The sequence below is a fragment of the Zingiber officinale genome, chromosome 5B (assembly GCF_018446385.1).
Source record: "Zingiber officinale cultivar Zhangliang chromosome 5B, Zo_v1.1, whole genome shotgun sequence".
NCBI lineage: Eukaryota > Viridiplantae > Streptophyta > Magnoliopsida > Zingiberales > Zingiberaceae > Zingiber > Zingiber officinale.
Window position 1 is genome coordinate 57,584,194 of NC_055995.1, and position 15,325 is coordinate 57,599,518.

Genomic DNA, 15,325 nt, shown 5'->3' on the forward strand with positions numbered 1-15,325 from the left:
GAGGAGCAACTTACCACGATTCCTGAATTCAAACCGAAGGAGAAGAACTTCTAGGGTTTCTGAGATGCTTGAGTTCCTGGCCTCTTCTTGTGCCTATGCGTCCACCTCGCCGAGAGGATCGTGAAGAGGCGAAAAGCTCTCGGATTGGACCCTCGCCGGTCGCTGGAGAGAAGCCCTAACTCGGCATCGCTTTCCACCCGAGAGAAGTCGCCGACGCCGCGCACGCGTGAGAGGAGAAGAGAGGAAAAACTAGGTCACGGGAAAATTAATCAAGCCCTAAGTTCTCTTCTTATAACTCAATATTCGGTTAACTTCTTTAAATAAATTTGCTACCCCTTTCTAAACAAAACCGGCCGCGTGAACACTTGGTCAGGCGCGCATGGGTTAAGGCTTGGCTCGTGGGTTCAAATCTCGGCTGCAACCCATTTTCTTCCTATTATTTCTTGATATTAACTTCTGGTACTTAAATAAAATTCTTCCTTTATTTAATCAAGTAACAATTGCTTGCCCACTTGGTCAGTTGGATCCACTTAAAGCGTGGTTCGGCCGGAGGTCACGGGTTTGAATCTTAGCTTGGACATTTTTTTGTCAAAACTTCCTTCGTTTAGTAAAAATACCAAACGACCTCCAAAAATTACATAAAAATACTCTAAAAATTTATAAAAATATCTAGAATATTTCTATAGAATTTTTAAATATTTTTAAATTACTTTTGGGACTCAAAATGAGGAAATTTGGGTTGTTACAAGTATTGTCGCTTAGGTCATATAAATGAGAATTGTTGGTGCGGGAAGCATCAGACGATCGAACCCAAGTTTTGATAATGGCAAAGGGTTCAAAGTTAAGTCATCTTGTGATCTGACAGTTTGAATGAGCTTGTAGGAAAAGTCCTAAGTGTACTTAGGAAAAAGTCCTAGCTGCGGTTAGGCAGGTGGAAAACCCTAGGGGTGGTAACTTTGGTCATAGGGGGTGGTAACCCTTTACGGAAAGTCTTGGTGAGTCGAGAGCTTCAGGCAAAAGTCCTAGGGGGTGGTAACCTTAGGTGGAAAGTCCTGGTGTCGCGAACCAGGTGGAAGACTGGACGGGCCGGGAAGCGGAAGTCCAGCAGAAAGTCCGGAAGCTTTGAACGCTGAGCAAAAGTCCAGTCGATCTGGAGGATCGCACTGGCAACAGGTAAATCTCCTGAATGGAGTAGGTGAGGACGCATTCCCCGTAAAGGGAACAGTAGGCGTTGGGTAAACCTAGAGTTTCCGGTTGGAAATCCGAAGTCAGACCCGGACAGTCCGATGACTGTTGACTATCATTTGTTTTATCATTTCTGTGATAACTTTGTTTTGCATGGTATGTATTTGGGACTAACACATTTTGCAGGAACAAAGAAGCAACTTAGGCCTTGGATGAACAGTGTCTGAGGCGCCTCCATGGGGCTTGGAGGTGCCTCGGGTGCAAGCCGAAGCCAGCTGCACAGAGGAGCTGGAGGTGCCTCGGATGAAGCTGGAGGCGCCTTGGACCAGGGCTTGAAGGCACCTTGAGGAGGCTTGAAGGCGCCTTAAACCAGATAAGGTGCGACCAGGTTTGCGCTGATCCACCCGTGCGACTCAGCGGCCTGGAGGCACCTTTGATAGGCTTGGAGGTGCCTCCAACACTATATAAAAAGGGGGTCAAGGCAGCAGCTCAAAACAGCAACTTCCGAGCAATCCTAACGCTACAAGCTGCCAATGAGACGATCCCGAAGTGCTGCAACATCATCCCGACGACCCGGAGCTTCAGCTTTCATTTCTTTGTTTTCGGTATTAAGTTAATTACCATTTTTCTCTGTACTTAGCTTGTAATATATTTTCAAGATTATAAGTGTTGCCCAACGTAAACGCTTAACGAGCGTGGGCCTTGGAGTAGGAGTCGCTCAAGGCTCCGAACCAAATAAACTCCTTGTGTCTCTGTGTGTGATATTCTCTTTACTATTTTTGTAAGATATGCAAATTTAGTTTAGGGTTACAATGAAATAACCTTATGAAATTTTAGGAAATTATAGAAATTTTTCTAGAATTTTCCGGAGGTCGTATGACTAGTTTCGTGGGGATAGAAGTGGAGGTTTGGTTAGGAATACGCGTGTGAGGGATTAATTGAGATGTTAGTTAGGGTATAATTTCCTTAATCCTAAGTGGGTTCTATTAAAAGGGCTTCATTCCTCACCCGTGCCCTAAGAACCCGACCCGACTAATTTTCTCTCCTGCCTCTTCCTCTCTCTCGTGAACTCCCCGACGCCGACGCCTGCCTCAGTGATCGTCGATTCTTCCCTTTCCTCTCTCGGTGTCACCGGTGAGGAGCAGATTCCGGAGGGTGGTGAAGAAGGGGGTCAACTACCGACGAACTCTCCTTCTCCCTGGCTTTTCTCTTCCTTTCTGGTCTCGGCGAACCGCGGCGACGGAGCTTCGATTTGGGGTTTGCGCTTACTGTCGGAAAGGGGCCGAGGGCACCGGCGTTGGATCTGGCCAGCGTCGACCGATTGTGTGAGGTCACGATCATTATCCCTCTCTGATCTCCTTCCCCTGCTCGTCGGCAAGCACAGATCGTGCCCTAGCCGGGATTCTAGGAGGTAAGCGTTTTGGGTTTTGTGGTGAATTCGAATCTGATCTCCCTTCTGATTTTGATTCGGTAGGCTTTGGTTGAGAATTAGGGTTCTGATCTCTTCTCTGTGCGTTAGCAAGAACAAGACCGAGCCCTAATCGGGATATTGGAGGTAAGGAGTTGGTTTCTGTCTTGAATTTGGGTTCTAATCCTCCTCCTGGTATTGATTCGAGTGGGGTTTGATTCTGAGAATAGAGGTGCTGTGGTGATTTCAGCCATCATAGATTTATTGGGTTGGTTCCTCCACCGGAGTTGTGATCATCTCCGGCGATTGAAGCAGTAGAGGTAAGGGCATAGATTGGTTATTGTTGTTTACAGAATTGTTAGTGAATTCTCACTGTTCTGTTCTTGATCCGACCAGTGAAGATTTTATGTGTAGTTTACTTGTCGTAGGAAATTGATACACTGTTAATTCTTGCTCTATTCTCTTGATTTAACCTGAGTTGCAGTGAGTCCAGTGTATTTCCTTGACCTAGATCAATGATGGGATCAAGAGGAGTGGTGAAATGTGTTGTTCGGTTGTAGAATGCTTTGAGTGCTATGTACTGTAATTTTCTGTGAAGGCTGTGGGTTGTTGGTCGGAATTGGTTAACAGTGGTAGTGTTACTATGTTGGGAAATTAAAGGTGGTAAATCTAGATTAACCTAAATCTGAGGTCAAGATCATGATGTGGAGGTTAGTTTCTTATTGGAGAATAATGGAAAGGAGTAATAATCATGATTAGCTACTACTCTAGAATCGGTTATTTATTTATAAGTGTTTTATGTATGTGTAGTACAGGTATATGTATATTACATGAATTGTATATGTGACACAGGACCTTGATATATACGAGCAGCGTGACGTGGGGTGGTTCTGTTGATACGAGATATCTGGAGGCGGGTATTTCTTCCGTTTCTCCTATTTAGTTCTTTGAACTATAAAGCATGGTTGTTTTTGAATGCTTAGGTTGCATTACCTTGAATCTGTATATTTGTTTTATTCCTGCTTGTCTCCTTCTATTTGAGCTTTGATATGATCATCTTACTTCGATACAGTCTCACCCTTGATATCAGAACTCTGTGCATGTGTATTGATAGAGTTGGTATCATAGAGTCGTCTGACTGGTATGATTAGCGTGTTTATGATGCATATTGATGTCGAGTGTATATGTGACGGGTATGTGGTATGGGGGTTGTATACCTGGTTGACCATGTTGTGTGTTGGAGTATGTATATACGTTTGTGGTGGTTATTGGGGGTGTTGGGATACACTATGGATGATGGTATTTATATTGTGACTATTCACATCATGTCATCATTCATTGCATACTGACGACCGATGTCTTCCTTGTGGTGAGAGGGTCGTCCGTTGTTTATAGCTGCCATTCAACCACTTTTGGAGAGTGGTAGATAGGAGTGGAGCTAGTCCTGTCACGCTTGCTCAGCTGTTCAATGATTATACTCTGTCAGCCTCGACCACTCTGGAGTAGTGGGTCTTGAGGGTACAGTAGTCAGAGGGCTTGAGTTGCGAGTGGTCAGGGACCCTTAGCTGTGTAGTTATATAACTACTTAGCTGACCGTCCGCTTCGGCCGCCTATAGCGGTGCATGTACTGGAGGCTAGTACGGTATGTCACAGACCCAAGGCTCTCGGCCATACAGGGGTCGTGGTGTCTAGAGAGGTGGCGGGGTGACCATGGTGCATGCATGCACTTTTGCATATGATGCGCGGTGCATCTGGGGAGATACTTTTGCATACATGCCTAGTAGATATTAGTGCATGTGATTGTATGCTGTTGCATTTGTTTGCGCTATGTATGTTGCATTTGGGTGTCATACTGCATACATGTCATCTATTTTACATGTATATGCAGTCGTATCTATATTTGCACAGGTGTCTCTAGTTGATCTGTTGCTAGTCTGGTGAGTTCCATGATTTGGTATCGTAGTATTGATTCTAGTCAAGCATGTGTATCTACTGTGTCAGGTATGTTTATGTACAGTCATTGTATTAGATATGTCTAGATGTGTTATGTTCGATAGCATGATTCTATTCTTGTTATGGAGACTGTATCCCTTGATTCTTATGTTGTGTACTTGCCGTGCTTTATTCTATTCTTAACCGCTGAGTTCTTTGTACTCACCACCCATTCTATACTGATATGTTTTCAGGTAGTAGGTAGTTGATTGGAGTTACTGGGAGTATGCTGCCAGCCGGTCCCACTTCCCGCATTACATCCGAGGAGTCTTACCGGTTTTTAGTCTTTTACTATTCGCATTCTACGTTTCATGGATTTGGTGTTGTCATTTTATACTATGACTTGATACGTGTATTGTGGACTTATACCTGTGGTGTGTTTTTGTGGACTTTCGATTATGTGGGTTTCATATTCGTTTTCCGCTGAGCTTTTTGATATAGCCGTGTCGGCTACATAATCAACTGCGTGGTTGTGGTTATTTTCTGCATATATATCCCAGCCGCATGTGGTTGACGTATTTTTGCATGTATGAAAGTTTCAGATTGTCACCGGTACAGGGGAGGTGCTGCCGAAATTTTTCGGGAGATACTTCCCCGGGGCGTGACAATTTAGTGGTATCAGAGCCGGTTTTACGAGACCTATTTTGCATGTGTTGGATTTTGGGATTTACGAGACGTAAAAGTGTTTTAGGTTTTAAGGCTTGTGAAGTCTATTTTATGTGTTTCAGATTTTGAGGTTACGAGGTCTATTTCTCGGGTCTTGGATTTTCCGAGGATTGCGAGATTTACGAGTTTCGCGAGGATCACGATGTTTACGATGGTTTGCACTCGAGACTCGTATTTTTCCGATGTGACTGTTCGGACATTGGGACTAGGCAGCAGCAGGATACCTCCAAGTTATAGGAAGTAAGTTAAATTACTGTTGTATTAAATTGTTGTAGACTTACCTTGTTGCTCATATCAGGGATGAAGCGCGGAGATACGACCCCTCGTTCGCGTCGTGGCCCGGGTCAACCCCGGAAACCACATATTGAGTCTGTAGAGGCTGAGCCAGTGGAGTACGATGAGGATTTTGTTAGGGATCCTACAGAGGTTGAGATTGACAGCCGTGCACAGACTCCTCAGATTCCCACTAAAGATCCGGGTTTTCAGCCCCAGTTGGTTCCTCCCACCTTACCACCGGTAGCCCCTATTCCTACTGCTACTTCTTGGGCGAAGGACAGAGCTCGGATTCCGTTACTGGCCCGGTCGGTAAAGGATCGTTTTACCTTATTCTACGGAGTTCCCGACCCCAGTGTTGCTCGTTCCTGGTTGGGAAATGTGGAGGATACGTTCGAGTATTTGTCTTGTACCGAGGAAGAAAAAGCCGAGTTAGCTGCATATCACCTCCGAGATCAGGCTGTTACGTGGTGGAAGATGCAGAAGTCACTCTTTTGGGATCAGAGTATTACCTGGGCTTTATTCAGAGATGCCTTCGAGAGACAGTATTTTCCAGCTCCTTACCGTATAGTCCGTTGACAGGAATTCTTAAGTCTTAAGCAGGGGGATAGATCAGTGATGGAATATGAGGCAGAGTTTAAACGATTAGCTGAGTACTGCCCGTAGCTTGTTGCTCAAGACAGTGATCGGTTAGACCAGTTTACCCAGGGCCTTGCAGCGTATATTTGCATCAGGATGTTGGGTTTTACTCCCAGCACTTACCGAGAGGCGTTGGACAGAGCATTGATGATTGAGATGACACAGCAGCAAGTTTCTCAGGAGCGGGGAAAGGATAAACAGAAGGCACAGGGTACAGCCCCAAATCAGAAACAACAATACAAGGATAAGAAAAAGCGGAAGAAATGGCAGGGATCCCAGACTACTTCGGGGGAGTCTTATCGATCAGCGAAGACAGGACGATCATCAGCTGGTTCATCTAAATCTTCTCAGAAGGATTCTTCCAGTGATTATAGATGTTACAGGTGTGGTACTGAGGGGCATATTAAACGAAATTGTCTAATGGGCCAGGACGTATGCTACTACTGTAAGCTTCCGGGTCATGTGAGTCGAGACTGCACACTGAAGGCACAGGTGGAGGCGGCTAAGAGTACTCCACAGGGGAGCCGTACTACTCAGACGCGTCAGTCAAAGAGTTCACAGAGGACACAGAGTGCTCCGTATCAGCAGCGTATGTCACCTTCTCAGGCACAGGTATATCATATCCAGGGCCACGAGCACTCAGTGGTACCAGTTGCTATAGAGTATGCCTCTACGGTTTCTTCGCATCAAACATATCCGGCACCGCAGACCCTTATGACGCCGCCTAGATCTTATCCAGTGGCACAGCCTCAGCAGTATGCTACCACTCATCAGCCTCAGTAGTATGCTACCACGCACCAGCCTCAGCAGTTCACTACTACTCCACCGGCACCGTTCCAGACTACCACTGGAGTAGCGCCATCCTGCCCCGATGTAGGACGAGTGTATGCTATTACTCGCAAGGAGGCACAGCGGGCCGAGGGATCGGTCTTTCGGGGTATGATTACTATTTATTCATTTCCTGCTGAATTATTGATTGATACTGGTAGTTCCCACTCTTTTATTTCCCGGGCATTTCTGAGTAAGATTTGTAGACTACCTGTTCGTCGGACTCACTCATTGGCAGTATCCTTACCCTCGGGAGAGATACTGGATATCAGTCAAGAGATTAAAGAATGTCCGTTGGATTTCGAGAGTCAGACCCTTATGGTGGATTTACAAGTTCTGGATATGCTAGAATTTGATATCATTTTGGGTATGGACTGGTTGGCCAGATATTATGCTACCGTTGACTGCAGTGCTAGAGTGGTTACATTTAGACCTCCGGGTCTACCATCCTGGGTATTCATGGGTACCAAGGATGAGGGGATTTCTATCATCTCAGCGATGCAAGCTCAGCGATTATTGTCTCAGGGATGTCGGGGGTATTTGTTATCTATGATTAAGATTGATCAGGATACTACCACACAGCTATCTGACATTCCTATAGTTCAGGAGTACCCTGACGTATTTCCAGAAGAATTACCCGGCTTGCCCCCGAAAAGGCAAGTGGAGTTCACGATTGAGTTGATCCCGGGGACAGCACCGGTGTCCAAGGCTCCGTATCGCATGGCACCTAAAGAATTGGAGGAGCTCAAAGTACAGCTACAGGAGCTACTGGATAGAGGGTTTATCCATCCTAGTGTATCGCCATGGGGAGCTCCAGTGCTCTTTGTGAAGAAGAAGGATGGATCGATGAGATTGTGCATTGACTATCGGCAGCTGAATGCAGTGACTATTAAGAATAAATATCCACTGCCACGTATAGAGGATCTGTTTGATCAGCTCAAGAATACTTGTGTGTATTCTAAGATTGATCTGCGCTCTGGCTATCATCAGCTCAGTGTGAGAGATTCAGATATACAGAAGACAGCCTTCCGTACTCGATATGGACACTACGAGTTCTTGGTGATGTCGTTTGGGCTTACCAATGCTCCAGCAGTTTTCATGGATCTGATGAATAGGGTATTTCTGGAGTTCCTGGATCAGTTCGTGATTGTGTTCATCGATGATATTTTGATATATTCTCGATCCGAAGAAGAGAATGGGCGACATCTTCGTATAGTGTTGGAGACGCTCCGGCGAGAACGTCTCTACGCAAAATTCAGCAAATGTGCATTCTGGTTATCTTCTGTGGGTTTTCTGGGACATATTATTTCTAGCAACGGTATATCCGTGGACCCACAAAAGATAGAGGCTGTTACGAGTTGGGAGCAGCCGAAGTCTGTACAGGAGATTCGTAGCTTTCTTGGTCTGGCGGGGTATTACCGCAGATTTGTTGAGGGCTTCTCTAGCATAGCTCTGCCGTTGACTCAGTTGACCAGGAAAGGGGTGAAGTTTTGTTGGACAGAGTCTTGCGAGACGAGTTTTCAGGAACTTAAGCGAAGACTCATTTCTGCACCTATACTAGTGCTTCCTTCCGGAGATGATGGCTTCGTGCTTTATACGGATGCATCATTGCAGGGGTTAGGCGCAGTACTTATGCAGCATGGACGGGTAGTTTCTTATGCCTCACGTCAGTTGAAAGAGCATGAGAAGAACTATCCGGTGCATGACCTGGAGTTAGCACTATTATATATGCTCTGAAAATCTGGAGACATCATCTATATGGGATTACCTTCGAGATATTCACCGATCATAAAAGTCTTAAGTATTTAGCCACCCAGAAAGAATTGAACTTAAGATAGAGAAGATGGATGGAATTCTTGAAGGACTATGACTGTACGATCAACTACCACCCAGGGAAAGCCAACGTGGTAGCTGATGCGTTGAGTAGAAAATCTCGAGGAGTTCTAGCTTGTCACCGTGTGATGGTTACTGAATTGGTACAGAAATTTTCTGAGATGGGATTGGTAGAACAGGGTCAGACTGAGCGGGGTATTCTGTTATCTATGGTTGCCCAGTCATCCATTGTAGAGAGGATTAAAGAAGCTCAGGCTACAGATCAGCATCTGCAGTTTTTGTGTAGCAAAATCATCCCAGGACAGCAGACAGGGTTTTCTTGCGATGATAATGGAATTCTATACTTCCGGGGAAGGTTGTGTGTCCCTGAATCACCTCCTTTGAAGGAATGCCTGCTCCAGGAGGCGCACCGGTCCAGATTTATGATTCATCTTGGTGGTACACGTATGTATAGGGATCTGAGATGTTCATATTGGTGGACTGGCATGAAGAAGGACATTGCGGACTTCGTTGCACGATGCCTTGTATGTCAGCAAGTGAAGGCTGAACATCAGAGACCCGCTGGTTTGCTCCAGAAGATACAGATACTGGAATGTAAATGGGAGCATATCACGATGGATTTCGTCGTGGGTCTACCCAGAACCCGGCGAACACATGATACGATTTGGGTGATCGTTGATCGATTAACCATATCTGCTCATTTCCTTCCAATCCGTAGGACGGACTCATTAGATCGATTGGCAGAGTTGTATTGTAGAGAGATTATCAGACTTCACGGTGAACCTCTCAGTATTATTTCAGATAGAGATCCGCGATTTACTTCGCGATTCTGGCAGAGTTTACAGCAGGCTATGGGTAAAGAGTTACGATTCAGTACTGCTTTCCACCCTCAAACAGACGGTCAGTCAGAGCGCACTATACAGACATTAATGGATTTATTGAGATCATGTGTCATAGACTTTGGAGGTAGTTGGGAAGATCATTTACATTTAGCGGAATTTGCCTACAACAACAGTTATCATTCAGCGATACAGATGGCACCTTATGAGGCGTTGTATGGCAGAGCCTGTAGATCTCCCACCTTATGGGTAGAGGTTGGGGAATCCTAGATTTTGGGGTCGCAGAGCCTTCAGCGTGATGCAGAGATGGTTCGCACTATCAGGCGCAGGTTGTCAGAGGCTCAGGATCGAAAGAAGAGTTATGCGGATCGTAGACGGAGACCGTTAGAATTTGCTGTTGGTGATCATGTATTCTTATGGGTATCCCCTACGAAAGGAGTAAAAAGGTTTGGATTGAAGGGTAAGTTGGCACCTCGCTATATTGGACCCTTCCAGATTCTCAAGAGGATAGGTGCAGTGGCGTATCGGCTAGCGCTACCACCATCACTTTCTGGGGTGCATGATGTTTTCCATGTATCTATGCTGAGGAGATATGTACCGCACCCTTCGCACATTCTCACAGGTGTATCGGTTGTACTTCAGCCGGATACATCTTATGAGGAGGTTCCAGTTCGGATTTTGGACCGCAAAGAGCGTCGGTTGCGGAACAAGACGATTCAGCTGGTCAAGGTCGGATGGCAGCACCATTCAGATGAGGAAGCCACTTGGGAGTTAGAAGATAAGATGCGGGCTAGTTACCCACACCTGTTTACTGAAGGTAAGTAAAGTTTATTTCAGTAACTAGAATAAGTTTATCTGCTACTTCTTGCTTTCAGTGGGTAGAGATAAATTTGGGGACCAAATTTTTGTTAGTGGGGGAGAATGTAAGATATGCAAATTTAGTTTAGGGTTACAATGAAATAACCTTATGAAATTTTAGGAAATTATAGAAATTTTTCTAGAATTTTCCGGAGGTCGTATGACTAGTTTCGCGGGGATAGAAGTGGAGGTTTGGTTAGGAATACGCGTGTGAGGGATTAATTGAGATGTTAGTTAGGGTTTGATTTCCTTAACCCTAAGTGGGTTCTATTAAAAGGGCTTCATTCCTCACCCGTGCCGTAAGAACCCGACCCGACTCATTTTCTCTCCTGCCTCTTCCTCTCTCTCGCGAACTCCCCGACGCCGACGCCTGCCTCAGTGATCGTTGATTCTTCCCTTTCCTCTCTCGGTGTCGCCGGTGAGGAGGAGATTCCGGAGGGTGGTGAAGAAGGGGGTCAACTACCGACGAACTCTCCTTCTCCCTGGCTTTTCTCTTCCTTTCTGGTCTCGGCGAACCGCGGCGACGGAGCTTCGATTTGGGGTTTGCGCTTACTGTCGGAAAGGGGCCGAGGGCACCGGCGTTGGATCTGGCCAGCGTCGACCGATTGTGTGAGGTCACGATCATTATCCCTCTCTGATCTCCTTCCCCTGCTCGTCGGCAAGCACAGATCGTGCCCTAGCCGGGATTCTTGGAGGTAAGCGTTTTGGGTTTTGTGGTGAATTCGAATCTGATCTCCCTAATGATTTTGATTCGGTAGGCTTTGGTTGAGAATTAGGGTTTTGATCTCTTCTCTGTGCGTTAGCAAGAACAAGACCGAGCCCTAATCGGGATATTGGAGGTAAGGGGTTGGTTTCTGTCTTGAATTTGGGTTCTGATCTTCCTTCTGGTATTGATTCGAGTGGGGTTCGATTCTGAGAACAGAGGTGCTGTGGTGATTTCAGCCATCACAGATTTATTGGGTTGGTTCCTCCACCGGAGTTGTGATCATCTCCGTCGATTGAAGCAGTAGAGGTAAGGGCATCGTTTGGTTAATGTTGTTTACAGAATTGTTAGTGAATTCTCACTGTTCTGTTCTTGATCCGACCAGTGAAGATTTTATGTGTAGTTTACTTGTCGTAGGAAATTGATACACTGTTAATTCTTGCTCTATTCTCTTGATTTAACCTGAGTTGCAGTGAGTCCAGTGTATTTCCTTGACCTAGATCAATGATGGGATCAAGAGGAGTGGTGAAATGTGTTGTTCGGTTGTAGAATGCTTTGAGTGCTATGTACTGTAATTTTCTGTGAAGGCTGTGGGTTGTTGGTCGGAATTGGTTAACAGTGGTAGTGTTACTATGTTGGGAAATTAAAGGTGGTAAATCTAGATTAACCTAAATCTGAGGTCAAGATCATGATGTGGAGGTTAGTTTCTTATTGGAGAATAATGGAAAGGAGTAATAATCATGATTAGCTATTACTCTAGAATCGGTTATTTATTTATAAGTGTTTTATGTATGTGTAGTACAGGTATATGTATATTACATGCATTGTATATGTGACACAGGATCTTGATCTATACGAGCAGCGTGACGTGGGGTGGTTCTGTTGATACGAGATATCTGGAGGCGGGTATTTGTTCCTTTTCTCCTATTTAGTTCATTGAACTATAAAGCAAGGTTGTTTTTGATTGCTTAGGTTGCATTACCTTCAATCCGTATTTTTGATTTATTCCTGCTTGTCTCCTTCTATTTGAGCTTTGATATGATCATCTTTACTTCGATACAGTCTCACCCTTGATATCAGAACTCTGTGCATGTGTATTGATAGAGTTGGTATCATAGAGTCGTCTGACTGGTACGATTAGCGTGTTTATCATGCATATTGATGTCGAGTGTATATGTGACGGGTATGTGGTATGGGGTTGTATACCGTTGACCATGTTGTGTGTTGGAGTATGTATATACGTTTGTGGTGGTTATTGGGGGTGTTGGGATACACTATGGATGATGGTATTTATATTGTGACTATTCACATCATGTCATCATTCATTGCATACTGACGACCGATGTCTTCCTTGTGGTGAGGGGGTCGTCCGTTGTTTATAGCTGCCATTCAACCACTTTTGGAGAGTGGTAGATAGGAGTGGAGCTAGTCCTGTCACGCTTGCTCAGCTGTTCAATGATTATACTCTGTCAGCCTCGACCACTCTGGAGTAGTGGGTCTTGAGGGTACAGTAGTCAGAGGGCTTGAGTTGCGAGTGGTCAGGGACCCTTAGCTGTGTAGTTATATAACTACTTAGCTGACCGTCCGCTTCGGCCGCCTATAGCGGTGCATGTACTGGAGGCTAGTACGGTATGTCACAGACCCAAGGCTCTCGGCCATACAGGGGTCGTGGTGTCTAGAGAGGTGGCGGGGTGACCATGGTGCATGCATGCACTTTTGCATATGATGCGCGGTGCATCTGGGGAGATACTTTTGCATACATGCCTAGTAGATATTAGTGCATGTGATTGTATGCTGTTGCATTTGTTTGCGCTATGTATGTTGCATTTGGGTGTCATACTGCATACATGTCATCTATTTTACATGTATATGCAGTCGTATCTATATTTGCACAGGTGTCTCTAGTTGATTTGTTGCTAGTCTGGTGAGTTCCCTGATTTGGTATCGTAGTATTGATTCTAGTCAAGCATGTGTATCTACTGTGTCAGGTATGTTTATGTACAGTCATTGTATTAGATATGTCTAGATGTGTTATGTTCGATAGCATGATTCTATTCTTGTTATGGAGACTGTATCCCTTGATTCTTATGTTGTGTACTTGTCGTGCTTTATTCTATTCTTAACCGCTGAGTTCTTTGTACTCACCACCCCTTTTATACTGATATGTTTTCAGGTAGTAGGTAGTTGATTGGAGTTACTGGGAGTATGCTGCCAGCCGGTCCCACTTCCCGCGTTACATCCGAGGAGTCTTACCGGTTTTTAGTCTTTTACTATTCGCATTCTACGTTTCATGGATTTGGTGTTGTCATTTTATACTATGACTTGATACGTGTATTGTGGACTTATACTTGTGGTGTGTTTTTGTGGACTTTCGATTATGTGGGTTTCATATTCATTTTCCGCTGAGCTTTTTGATATAGCCGTGTGGGCTACATATTCAACTGCGTGGTTGTGGTTATTTTCTGCATATATATCCCAGCCGCATGTGGCTGACGTATTTTTGCATGTATGAAAGTTTCAGATTGTCACCGGTACAGGGGAGGTGCTGCCGAAATTTTTCGGGAGGTACTTCCCCGGGGCGTGACAATTTTTCGCTGCGTTTATTATCTCGATTAGTTTTACGATTCTGAAATGAACAAAATAGCCACGAGCGCTATTCACCCCCCCTCTAACGCTTCTCGATCCAACAATTGGTATCAGAGCGGGGTCACGTTGATTTGGTGCAACCATTAATCACGCAAACTTTTTCGTGGTGTTTTCGATTTTATGGAGTCAATTAGAATCTAGCTTAATAGCTACATTCTAATTATTTTCTCGAATCAGTTTGATCTCAAAGTTGGTGCAACACCACTTGAGCTCGTAATCTTACCTTTATTTCTCGCACTACTAATCCAAGACCTAGTCTTGGGACATTTATGTTTTTCTTTTATTTTGCATTCTATCAATGGCCCAACAAGAGGGTTTCAGCACCGTTCATCCCCCGCTCTTCACCGGAGAAGATTTCGGGTATTGGATGGGACGAATGGAAATATTCCTCAAAATCCAGTTCGAGACATGGACGATCGTCAAGACTGGACTGCAACTTCCAACCGACAAAGATGGCAAGCCTACACCCTGCGAAAAATGGGAACCATCCCTAATCAAAAAAGTGGAAGCCGATGCCAGAGCTACCTGCACCCTCCAGTGCGGACTGACCAAGGAAGAGCTCAACAGAGTTGGACCGTTCTCCAGCGCAAAAGAGTTATGGGAGAAGCTGATCGAACTCCACGAGGGCACTTCCGACACCAAGGTTAGTAAGAGGGATTTGTTATTTAATAGATTATATAATCTAAAGATGTAGGAAGGACAGACAGCAAGTCAACTCCGTGCTCGCATACAAGACATTCTCAACTCCCTCCATGATATCGGGCAGAAAGTTGAAAATCGGGATATTATAAGGTACGCTCTAAATGCTTTTCCAAGGAGTACATTGTGGGCATCAATGGTAGATTCCTACAAAGTCTCCAAGGACTTATCTTCCATTAGACTAGATGAATTATTTTCTGAATTTGAACTGCATGAACAGACTAATACACAGCAAACCGAGAAGGGTATTGCTTTGGTTGCAGGTACTAGTCGAACACGCGAACCAAGATCACGGTGAAGAACTGAACCAGAGTCGGAAGACGAACCCAACTCAGACGATGAATTGACCTCCGAACTTGTGAATCTTGTGAAGAAGCTCTACAAGAAGAAGAAGGGCTTCAACAAGAGAGACCTAAAGAAAGTAGTCCAATCCAAGGAGAGTCAACCAACCTCAAAAGTCAAGTTCGTTGCTACGGGTGCAACTAGAAAGGGCACATCAAGGCCAACTGCCCAAATCAGAAGGATGCAAAGAAGCAGAGGAAAAAGAAGGTGCTGAAAGCGACATGGGACGAATCCTCAGAAGAAGATACCGACGACGAACTAGATCAGACGAGTCTCCTCACACTGATGGCCCGGGACCAGATCGTTGTGTCCGAGAGCGAGAGCGAATCGAAAGTCGAGTCCAAACGAAGCCACAGATCTGTATCCGTTTCCGAAGGGCCGGACCCCGCTGTAAGTATTCCTCAACTTAATAAT

At 45.1% G+C, this 15,325-nt stretch overlaps 1 long non-coding RNA gene across 2 annotated transcripts; it reads left to right on the forward strand.

Annotated features, from left to right (window-relative positions):
• The first annotated feature begins 2,670 nt into the window (after positions 1-2,670).
• Positions 2,671-13,470, forward strand: LOC121987426. 2 transcript variants are annotated; one of them, XR_006113579.1, is made up of 4 exons: positions 2,671-2,740; positions 2,824-2,913; positions 12,066-12,130; positions 13,398-13,470. It is a non-coding gene; the product is annotated as an uncharacterized LOC121987426 (long non-coding RNA). The 2 variants fall into 2 exon arrangements; XR_006113580.1 differs by lacking the exons at positions 2,671-2,740; positions 2,824-2,913 and adding exons at positions 11,295-11,360; positions 11,444-11,533 and having other exon boundaries at positions 13,398-13,463.
• The last annotated feature ends 1,855 nt before the right edge of the window (positions 13,471-15,325 follow it).